The sequence below is a fragment of the Dufourea novaeangliae genome, unplaced genomic scaffold, assembly GCF_001272555.1.
Source record: "Dufourea novaeangliae isolate 0120121106 unplaced genomic scaffold, ASM127255v1 scaffold96, whole genome shotgun sequence".
NCBI lineage: Eukaryota > Metazoa > Arthropoda > Insecta > Hymenoptera > Halictidae > Dufourea > Dufourea novaeangliae.
The window spans coordinates 92,400-104,704 of NW_015373974.1; the positions used below are offsets into that span (position 1 = coordinate 92,400).

General features: G+C 36.8%; 1 protein-coding gene across 1 annotated transcript in view; it reads right to left on the reverse strand.

The window, feature by feature from the left end:
• The window catches only part of LOC107187076, an 82,014-nt gene extending 80,111 nt beyond the window's left edge, over positions 1–1,903 (reverse strand). The window contains exon 1 of the mRNA XM_015575082.1: positions 1,857–1,903. The gene's annotated coding sequence lies outside the window, so the exon portion shown is untranslated. The remainder of the gene's footprint in view (positions 1–1,856) is intronic.
• Between the last annotated feature and the right edge of the window lie 10,402 nt (positions 1,904–12,305).

Sequence of the window (12,305 nt, forward strand, 5' to 3'; positions counted from 1 at the left end):
ACGTAAATTTTCTGTCTAAGGAAAAATGTTTCTACCCCTCAAAACAGCAACTAATTGGTAATTCATATTAAAACTGAAACTTCTGTTTTCAAAGGTATAAAAATTTTTCACTGAAATCAACGATTTTCGATTTCAGTCACAATCGCAGGTATATAATTTCTACTGGAATCCGGTCGTTTACAACCACTTCACCGCACAGTTTTTCCATTCGGAGAGGTTTGTTAGATTTCCTTTTTTTTTTTTAAATTTTACTAGAATTTTGAGAGAAAGCAATTCTGACAAATTGGGTATAAATTTCGAATAAATGTTAAATAATAGTCAGAGCAACTAATAATAATAGTAGTAGTAGTAGAATTCTAAGGAGCAATAATAATAGTATAATAATAACGAATAATAATAAAAAGTAAATTCGAATGAAATATGTCTGAATTTTTCAACCACTTGATTTTTCCTCACATAAGCCTCAGGCGACGGAAATGTCTAAAATTTTCACGCGTCATTCGAGTGGCTTCTTCGGCGGGCAGTAATGTGCAGATTCGATCAGGTAAATGGATTGAAACCTTCTACGTTACGATCAACATGTAACGATAATTGGTTTACAACGAGAACCGATCTTTTCGTTGACCATTAACTCTACTCTCGTATTATTATTCTCAATTATCTGGCAAAAATTTATTATTGTAATCGTTTTTAACCGTTTCGTTTCCATTTCGAGTAGATCCGATCCAAAGCTGAAGTTCGACTTTCAATTATATTTCAATGCTGTAGAAATTGATATAATTTCATTAAGATTTTAACCGGTACACAATTTACTTTAGGAAACGATAATGTAACATAATGCTGTTTATGGAACAATGTGGAAGGCTTAAATAATACGGCCGTAGTTTTATTCTGTTAATTCGATAATGATCAATTACTGTTGAAAATTGTTTTTTGTTTTTTGTATTTGTTGGTATACAAATATTACTATTAGTATCGAGGTGACGCGACGCATGATATACGGCGAATCGAGAATGTGGCGAGACGATTCCGTTGGCATCGGAAACAAAAGAAGCGCGTTTCCAACCGTCACGACGCGTCGCGTTCGGCTTCGGATCCTAATCGTTCGTCGTTCGCTGCCCATTTCCATGCTGAGATCGCATGAACACTACTTATAATATACCGTTTCCTTTATTACCGCCCATCTTACACTAATGTTATTGGTATCTAATTATTTAGCAACAATTAATTAATTTATCATTTAAATTATTATTAACTGTTACTTAATTTAGTATAATCTAAATATTATTGATAATTGACATTTGATGGAACCTTTCCATACTGTTTTATTCATGCAATAATAATGCCACTGTAAGAACAAACAAATGTAAGTAGAATGAGATCACAAAGAGATGATCAGTGCATTTACTATTATGACCATTATTATTCAAATATTATAAAACAGGTAGGAATATCGAAACAAGGAACTATCTTACTTCACCTTCATTGGAGATCGATTCCTCGTCATTATCATTATTATAAATAATTACAAAAAAGCACTTACAATGTTTACAATAGTGAAATAGAAAACTCACCCTCCACGGAACCGTTGGAAACGTCATTATTATTGAAAACGACTTAGTACTACTTTTTGATTACTCTTAAAAGCAATAAAAAATACGATACTAATATTAAAACAAGGAGCTATCCTTCTACACAAAGGACTGACAAATATCGAAATAGGGTACTCACCCCTCACATAACCATCGTAAATGTCATTATTATCACTATTTTATTATTGTCAAAAAACAATTTTAAAAAAGTAGGAATTTTCTTTCTAAATATACAACTGAAAAATATCGAAATAGTGTACTCACCCCCGCACGATCGCCGAAAATCGATCAATTAGGATCTTCCTATACACTCTCGCTCGGAAAAAAAAAACAAGAACAACCGCTTCGAAGCACGTTTTGCGATGTACAGTACGGGGTTAATGAAATCGTGTGAACACCGAAGAGAGAAGTTCTGGCCCCCTCCCCCCGCGGTACACACACGCTCGTTGAAACACGCGCCCCGTCCTGAAGAAATGAGAACAAAGCAACATACACGTCCACGCGCCACGGCGGTCCGCGCACCACTGACTGCGCTCCGTGTGTCGTCGGCACGCGTTACTTTCGCGGAAACTTGGCGGTGGTGGGGGAGAGGGGACTCGGGAAACGTGGACGAGGAAGGAGAAGTTACGGAGGGCGGGGGGGGGGAGGTGGCAGACGCTTCCGCGAACGTGTAGGACTCGTCTGTCTCGCACCGGAAATCGATTTGTCATTATCGATGTTACCAGTTTTACTGTCATTATTATCACTAGAACTACCACGCAAGTCAAACTGACTTGCCAATACATTCTTACAACGATGATTAAAATGTTATAATAATCCATTTTCATTTGTAACTTTTATTACGATACGACATTAAAGAAATTAGTTAATTTGTAAATTTGTAAATTTTCAAAAGTTTGCCATATTTATCGATCGACTGAAAAAGTATGCGTTTATCGTTGGTAGTTCTAGTGTTGTTGAATATAGTTAAAAAGGATATACTGTAGCCATAGTTATATGTATAAGTAACTGTAGACAACTACAAGTCGTTCATTTGCCAAAGTGATCCACTCCGGAAAATTATGAACATATAAAATGTTAAAAACCGATGACGTGCTTTGGCACAAAAATGTGAAAAAATTCAAAAAGTGAGGTTAGTTACTTTGACTTTTGAATGATTTAAATTTAAATATCGAAGTGGGGAACAAAAATGAAATTGTTCCGACTAAAATATAATTCAATTATTCATTGCAAACGAAGATTTCTTAATACCAATACTTTCCTTTGCAACCAGAAAAACTTATAGAAATGTCCAAGTTTTCCTGAAGGAAGGGGATTCCCAATGTCAACACTTCCCCAAAAAATCATTCATACAAATGCCTGGTTTTTCATCAAGGCAGGTGGTTTCTAATCCTAACCTTAAAAAAGGTACATAAATTCATAAAGATGACCTACTTTTCACAAAGGAAGAGGGACCTCCATCGCCAATATTTCCCTAAAAACGAAAAACTTTCTGAAACGCCGCGTTTTTCACGAATAAAGAGGGTAAGGGGTAGAAAAACCGTTTAAGCGTTCTCAACCCCCAATGCCCCCATCCCCCCCAAAACAGATCGAAGTGTACCCATACCTTCAACCAACCCTGTATAACAGGCGAATATTAATGAATTCCGACGTTCAAAGAATAGGATATATTTCAAGCAACGTCGAGCGAACAAAAGCGACAAGGGAGTGGGGGCGGTCGACTCTTCACCGCGATGGAAACGGGGTTGACGCCGGGGGTCGCCTACCGTGTTCCGTCGACGAGTGAAAAGCGACTACGTCGCGATACACTTTCCCGTCGACCCGGTCGACTCGACCGTACTCGACCCCGCGGAACGAGTGGCCCCCGTGCGGTTTTGGTGAACCTACTCGTACAACCCTGACGACCAGCAACCCTCCATTCGTCGCCCTTTTCGCTTTTCCACGTCTCACCTCCCACCCCCCTACCTTTAGGGAAAAAAACTGGATCAAACCTTGTACCTTTTGCCTTTAGAATTTTCTCGTCACCTTATGTACCCCTATTTCGTCTCATTTGTTTATTTATTTAACAATATAAACAAATTAACGATAAAATTTATGTCGCGTCGGTCACCGGTGACCGTCGTGTACTATAAACTCAAATTTTCAACAATTTAGTTAGCTTCAATATCCCTTGAACAATATTTATTTCAGGCTTCCAGCCATTTCGTACTGCCCTTATTGCACAGTACTCGATAACTGTCCCAATTTACTGCGTACTACACGATAACTGCTCGAATATTTATGAACGGTAGTGTACGTCATTATACCTTATTCGTTTACTACACCGAATTTCAGAAAATGACAGTCTTCATAAGAGCATAAAATCCACCGTTTAACTCCAACCTACAAATTGTAAGTAAAATCTCTTAAATAAATATTATTATTCTACAAACTCTATAGTAACGTCGCCGCGAACATGGCTTCCGTTTTACTGGATTTGTCCCTGTCTATTTGCCTCTTCTCCCATTCCCTTCCTCGTCTCAATTTCTTCTTGCAACCACCTGAAAAATGCGATTTCCCACCCCTATCTTTCACCCCCCACCCCTCCATCAAGCGTTTATTTTCTTCTGGAGGCCTCTTAAATTTTTCACACGGTCTGATTTCCAACCGTTTTCCATGGATTTGCTTCTCAGCCCTCGACCTGTCTCGTCAGTTCATTCCATTTTCTTCTCTTCTTTTATTCTTTATTTTTCTTTCTTCTTTTCTCTCCCCATCTTTTCGAACACGGCCTCCTAGGTTTCGCTCTCCATCGTAACGTTTCCCTCCACCCTTCCGGCTGGTTTCCCGCGCCAATTGAAATCGCCTCGGGGAAATGGGATTTTACGGGTCCATACGAGGGGATTCGGAACGAAATAATTAAGTTGAAACGATCCCCGTACCTGTGTCTCACGCGTCTTTTATAAATCAGTGACCTCGTGTGTGGAGTGTACCGTGGAAACGCGAGAGATCCATGGAATTCGATGAATTTCTTATTTTTATCTCTTGGGGTCGATGCTGAGGTGATAATTTTAATATTAAAATCGATCCTCGATGGATATCTCCGCTTTTTGTTGCTATCTCTAATCTTTGTAGGGCTCTTGAAATATAATTCATCGAATCATTTTGAAGATCAAAGTCTACGTAGAAAATTACGTTTCATGTCTTTGATGATACAGTAAATGCTCGATGAGTGTTCGAAGGCTTCTCGGCACTGAACATGAATTATTTCATAAACTAATGGTCATATACGAATGAAACAAATATTATTGACTCCAGAATTCCATGCACTATGCTAAACTAATCCAATTCTACGATTTTGACCTTTATCGCACTATACAAATTATTCACGAATTTCAGCATGTTTTGCAATTGCGGTAGAAACTTTATCACGTTCAAGCTGTCGTTTATTTTCCAACATAACCTAAAAAATTGACAGAATGGAACGAAAATAAACACGATCGAAAGTTGGAAAGCAACATACACGAAATAAAGAAACAAATTGCGGTAGTGTCGTCCTCGAATGAAGTTTTCCATTCGAATCTAGGTCTCCGTGGGATCGTGGTTTGACCTAAAAGGAAAATGGAGTCGTTTTAGATTACTTTTAAGGGGAGCGTCTGGGTTCCCGCTGCCAGAAAACGAGAAAAGACAGGCCGACACGTCGGTGAGGAATCGCGATCCGCGAATGGAAAAAGGATTTTGTCGTGTGTGTCGATATCTATTAGGCCCCTTCAGACACGACGTTTATCTGTTCTTTGATGCTCGAGTGGAGGCGGAGAATGCACCGAGGGAAACCGAGATATGATTGACGGCGTGCACCGAAAAAGAAAGCAACTTCTTGGAGGTATAGGTAAACGAAGAATTTCTAACCTTTCTGGTAAAATGGAAAATAGAACTGAACAAAATTTGTCAGACTTTTAAATATTTATTCTACCTAAATTCAGAAAATCTAGGATTGGAGAAATTGTTCAATGATGTAAGAAGGAATACAATATGACAGACTTCATTCTGGAAATCGTAAATATGACTCGTTTCAATTATTGTCAGGCTTGTCCTACACGATTATTGTCCAGGCGTTATCCCCACCATTGAGGGAGGGAGGCCGTGGAATCTGTCAAGCGTGAAAATTCATATTAAATTTTTAACACAATTAATGGAATATTAGAACGTAGAATGGTTTATAAAAGAGTTAGAACGATTAGAATATTTTCATAAAATGCTAAAAGACCATTATTTAGTAGAATATGAAGAAACAAAGGATCGACAAAAAAGTTGAAATGTCTAAAACGTTATGTTCAAACGTAAAATTACACAATATTTTTACAATAACAATTAAACAATTTTAAACGATATTTCAATATTTTAAACATTTGAACTTCCTTGTCGATCTCTCGAGTCTCCATGTTCGTCTATATGTTTAAAGGGAAAATAGTAAAAGACTACAATGTAACTGACTTTTCCAGTAAACCAGACAAAGTTGGGCAAAATTATTCTTCGAATAATAAGTAGTACCTAAATGAGATTAAACAATTGTTTGTCAAGTATCCATTCATTCAAGAAGAAATTACTATTTTGTTATAAAAATTGTAATTTTCACATTCGATCAATTAAAAATGATGTACTTTTTCAATGTTTTATTTATTGTTCCAAACTCTTTATCTGCAGAATGAATTTGCCCATTCCTGAAACCAGAATTGGAATCGACATCCATCAATCCCTTAATCTCAATTTAATAATGCATAAAAACGAAACAGGAGGTTCATTCGTTAAAATCATTCACCGTAGATTTTTATTCTTTTGACCTTTCCCATTTAAAGAGGATTTTTCATGAAACGGTCAGCAACGGCGAAATTGCTCGACCCGCAGGCGGAGATTATCGGGCGTACGCTGGATGGAATAAAAATATTAAAACGGGTACAAATGTCGGGCGTCTTTTAATAGTTCGCCTAACCCAGTTTACTCTCCCCCACCTTTAACCCTCCCATCTATCCCATCTGTCAATTTGACACATTTTTTTCTCCTAAGAAATTATGTTATTCTGTCAAGTCTACGTAAATTTGCAAAATTTAAATATTTATCTCGGTATTACAGTAATGTTTTGCTATTATGTCAATTTGACATCGAGAGACAAATTGAGGTGTGAAAATTAGTTCAACCATGTAATTCAGGAGCTAATCATCCCCTTGTAAAAAATCTGATTAACCAAGATGGTGGAGATCGACGCCATTTAAAATTCCCGCGCCCTCTGGCCTACCTTGAATTTCCCGCCATTTCTATAGACGAAATATGGAATCGATAATTCGCGATATTAGCTTCGTTTTTGGTACAATTGACGGTTAATTGAGGATGTATTGCACTGGCACGGTGTTAGTTTTTCTTTTATAATTTCTTTATTGAGCTAAATGTTGCAAACGACCAGTATTTTTCAATTTGTTCGGGACCAACAAGTGGTTAAGTCAAGGTCAGCTTCCTGTTACGTCTGGGTTTAGTGGATTAGTTTCAACGCGACAATGAGTTTAATCATTTTCTTCGTTACTGCTGAATTTCTCTACAGATAATTGTTTTTTCTTTTGTAAATTTTGGATCAATAGTTGGCCAAGACTTTGCTAGGTTTGGATCAGATTTAACACAACTGGTGATATGGAAATCTTATTGCCCAACTAGTTTTTTCGAATTCTCACATTAAATAACATCGAAATAAAAAGGTATCTCTTTAAGTACATATTAAATGAAAATGGAATATTTTTTAAAATATTCATGGGGTGTCTGAAACCTCGGCTCACCAGTTAAGGGTTAAGGTAGGACCAGGATCGTTTGCTTTTTGAAAATATTCAATGGGATACATTTTATCATAGTCGACTGATTATATGTACTTTCGAACAATCAACTAATTATGGTGGTTTAATTGAGTTCAATACTTGTTTTTATTGCAGTAGAAATACTGTAATATTTCCTCGATATTTTTATTGTGAGACTGCAAAGTTTTATGAAATGTCTATGATGATTTATACGAAGAAATTTTTTTGGTATCATTATTCTATATTTTTGTCAAAGCGCATATTTAACAATGTAACCTAGAATATCGTACATAAAATAATTTTAATATGAAATTCTATAATAATATTCTACATATGGTGTCAATATAAAATCAGGTATAATTAATGACCAAAATTTCTGAAAAATCTGACAAAAAATGTCAGTAAATTGTGCACATTATAATAAAGACAATAAAAAAAATGTCAAAATCATGAATGAAACGACGAAGGGAAATGCAATAAGGGTTCGAACGAAAGAATGGTCCATTTATTTCGAAATAAACGATTAGACACGTGAGTTTTCCGTTGATAATCTGACCTCCACGTTAACAGCACAAATTTTATTTTCCTCCGATCTGATCGATACAGAATTGTACAATTTTTTCCCCATCGATCGTAATTACCGGCTTTGTTTGTTTCTTTGTTGCTGTCTTTTGTTTGTTCGTTTCTTTCAGCTTGTTCGATCACGCGAGGCCGAAATTTTCACACCAATAAAGTAACGCTTACATTGCACTTCATTACAGATTCAATAACATATATCTTCAATATATATATATATATATATTTATATATTTATATATTTATATATTTATATAATATAATATATATATAATAGGTATTTTTTTTTAAATATATTGTTGTATGTACAGAGGGCAGCTTGCCTAGTAGGTTTATAACGCCTGGCGAGGACTGAAGTAGTCGGACTGGACGCCATGCTTCTTTTTTTTTTGTTCGTGATAATTGACGCTAAAAATCGATGAACTCTTTCCTTCATTCCCTCGTATAATTCGCTACTTAACTTTTTAATAATTTATTTATCGTACACACTAAGTACCACCGATAAGAAATTCATTAATGTAATATTCTTTTTTGTGTTAAATTTAAGTGCAATTTAGTACCAATTTGTTGTACAGTGTTATTAATACATTAGAATTTCTATAGTTAAAAGAGGAGACATGGGAAACAATTAAAGAATTTTTTCTACCATTCTGTAATTAAGTAAATAATTTATAATACTGATACAAATAATTCTTTGTTGTATACGAATAGTATTATTTACATAACTACATACTGAATGGTGTTTCGTTAATTTAAATTCTTAAGTACCCATTGCCTTCGTCTTAATTGTGCTATAAGTGAAAAGGAAGAAACAGAAAATATTTGGAAAGTGTTAAATGTTCCTTGTACCATTTTTTAGCGATATTGTTATAAACAACTATTAATAAATAATGTAATTCTAATTATAATGAAAGTATAATATAATTCTTATAATAATAATAAAATAATATAAATTATACGACAATAGTGATTCGTTAAAAGTATTCCAAATGTAAACGTGGTCAATTTAAATTCTGCTTGAAACTGCTCTTTAGTCAATGCACTTTTTCGATCGTTATTAAAAGTTGTAAAACATTCTCCAATTAGCAAAAGAATCGTCGGATTTTTCCAACTAGTTTTCCCGCGTCTCGAAGATCTTCACGGAAATGAGGCAACGACGTGCACGGATCTGAACGCAAAATTATTGACCTGTTCCACTTACCGGAATTTCGCTTTTCTTGGTATCGATTGGCCAAGAATTTTCTACTTATTGTCACGCGAACGTTGAAGCTAAAAAAACGACGCAGTCAGTACTTTTTCCAACTGCATGATTTTCAACAGGTCCGACACATTTATTTTTTGCAATGAAAATCGTCAATTTTAATTATATCGAATGTGAAAGATAATGCTCAACTAATCTGTTAAAAAAAAATTATCATAATATTGGCTATTATTTTTGCAATAGAAATTGTATTATACTAATTCTTCACCTTAATAATTCTTCCTCAAAAATTCCGTAATATTCACCGAATTTTTGCAAATTAGAATTACAAAGAAGCATATTTTAATAAAATTTTCAAATTCGTAAATGAATCTTTCTAACACTAAGTTCATCGGCGATCCAATCGCCTCGAGAGAAGCGAAAGTCCCCAAAACGGCATCGCCTTTAAATTCTCTAGAATTTCGCCGATTTTCTCACCGTCCAGGTCGACGGTACCTCAGCCATCGCGACAATTCTATTTAACATCTCTGGTGCCCGAGCGTAATATGAGCCTCCGAGAGTCGAAAATTAACGTTGTGCATCAGGTCGACGTCGCCAAGGTTTCAGATTCGAACGGGAACAAATAAAAAATTGAACGAAAAAAAAAGTAAAAAAGAAAAGAAATTAGCTGGTATCGTCCAAAGGAAAATACCTCTGAGTTCGTCGAGACCAGTCGAAAAAGTGTAGATATCGCCTAAATAGGGTTCCTTCTAATCCGAACACCCTCTAAATGATGTGAACGCAGGGCTACATGGCTGTAGAAAGTGTAATCTCTTCACAGAAAATCAGTAACAAATGCGAATGAGGCGTCTATAGAGGTACGAACTAACTATACATCTTATTTCTTCGTTTCTTCTCCCTTCAAGGCGTCAGCATGAAATATTAGTCCGCGTTTCGTTCAAGTTCGACGATGTTTGACGGTGTTTGACTGTGTTTGACAGTATTTGACGGTGTTTGGTGGTGTTTGACGATGTTTGTCAGTCAAGTTCTCGTCGATCGGAAAATTCATCCATGATAATACCGTCCAAATAGTCCATGAAAAATAGTATTCCTTGTTTTATTCAAGTTTGACGATGTTTGATGATGTTTGACGGTGTTTGAAGATGTTTGCCAGTCGCGTACCCGTCAATTAGAAAATTCAAAGTCAAGTGCCCGTCGATCGGAAGATTCAAGTTTGACGATATTTGACAGTGTCTGACGGTGTCTAACCATGTTTGTCAGTTGCGCACCCGTCGATGAGAAGATTCGTCGACGAGAATACTGTTTGAATAGTCTGTGAAAAGTATTCGGCCGTGTGTTGTTTATGTTTGACGATGTTCGCTCGTGTTTGTTTAAACCCCGGTCCGCGCAAATCTCGTCAAACTACAGTTTTACTGGTCGTTGATCGGCGAAAGTTCGTCGATGGTCTTCGAAAGAGCTCGGCAGAATGCCTGAAATGAATCTTCCTGATTGTAAACTCGAATAAATCGTTAATCTGTGGCCAGGTTAAAATGAAGAAAAAATATATATATAAATAAAATGATGCTTCAACCTGCACGACGTTTCATTAAATACAACACAGATATATATTTCTTTCTTTGTTACCAGAGCTGCAATTGAACGCATAACATTTATTTGTCACATAAATTGCACGCTTGAACGCGTCCACGGCGCACTAAAGCCGCGTCTACACTTGAAGAAAAAAATTTCTTCGTGGAATCGAATTTACATCGGTGAGATGTGCGACGATCGTTTCGCTTCTTTATTTTTTAAATCACGTAGTATAATCGTGCTTTTCTGAACTTTTTTTTCTCAAGTGTACACGTGGCTTAAAACAGTTTCATCGAACATATTTTCGTCGATTCTTCTACCCGTGGATCGTCGAATATTCTCGGTTACGAGTCGAGGTGCGCTTGAAATCGTCAACAACAATCATTATCGAGCCGGCTGCGTTCCCTCGAAACCGTTTACAGCGATAAGAGATCCTTAATGGCGAACCAACCGATCCAGACGAAGAAAAATCGAGGAAGAGAAAACCATCGAAAACAGGTGGAGAACGATCGCGATCAGTTTGTTCTTGGAATCGTTTCGAGGGAACGTGACCGCTTGTTGAAACAATCCTCGGCCAGGAACATTGTTGCTGTCCGTCGATCCTCTCGCCACTGTAAAATATATATTATACTATATCACGGAACAAATTCTACTATAAGTTTCCCTTGCAATAATATACCCCTTTCTCCTCGATATGTTGCAGAACGATCGTGTTCTCGTCGATCCCCTTTTCATTATTGTCCAGCTGTCTTTGGAATCTCAAAGAAAATTTAACGATTTACATTCGAGAAATTATTCGTTTTTAACGACTGTTGGTAAAGCAGTGCGCTCCGTCGGTAGTGGCGAAAGGTATGTGCGACGCCATTATCTCGCCGAACGGCGCCAAATTCAAACTCTTCAGCAACTCTTGTTTTTTTTTTTTGTCAATACAGATTACAGATTTTTCACGTTCCTTTTGCCGCGATATCTCGGCTGGAAACTTGACGCGCGACTAATTTTTTCGCTCGAGCTTTCGTCGATTCTTCGATCTCTCCTAAACGTTACCCGTCGAACCCGAAATAAAGAACGACGTCTGCTCGCAATCCGACTCGGGATCAGCTCGGCGGCACCTCCGCGTAATCAGGCTACAACCGTCATACATATTTATACATGTATACAGGGTAAATCGCCTAAATTTCATCAGCCTGGTCGTTTTCACCCTCAGTGGAATCAATCATGGAGTCTATCGACTTGGATGACACGGTGAAAAGAGGCTTCTAGTTGGAATCGTTAATGCAATTCTCATGAATTACACGCGCACATTGAACCGTCACGTCGATTCGTTTTACATTTTAAAACTGATAGAAAAAAAAACATAAGAAGAATTCCTTTTCCTAAAGTTGGCAACATATGGTGTTTTGTGCACTCGGACCTCCTTTGCTGGCAAGCTAAAGAATACTTAAAATTGTTCTCAAAAAACTGAAAGATGATGTAATGTACGCTGTACATTGGTATCCTAACCGGTAAATAGCCTTGGCTCGTTGGGATACCATCATGGGGCTGAGTTTCATCCCT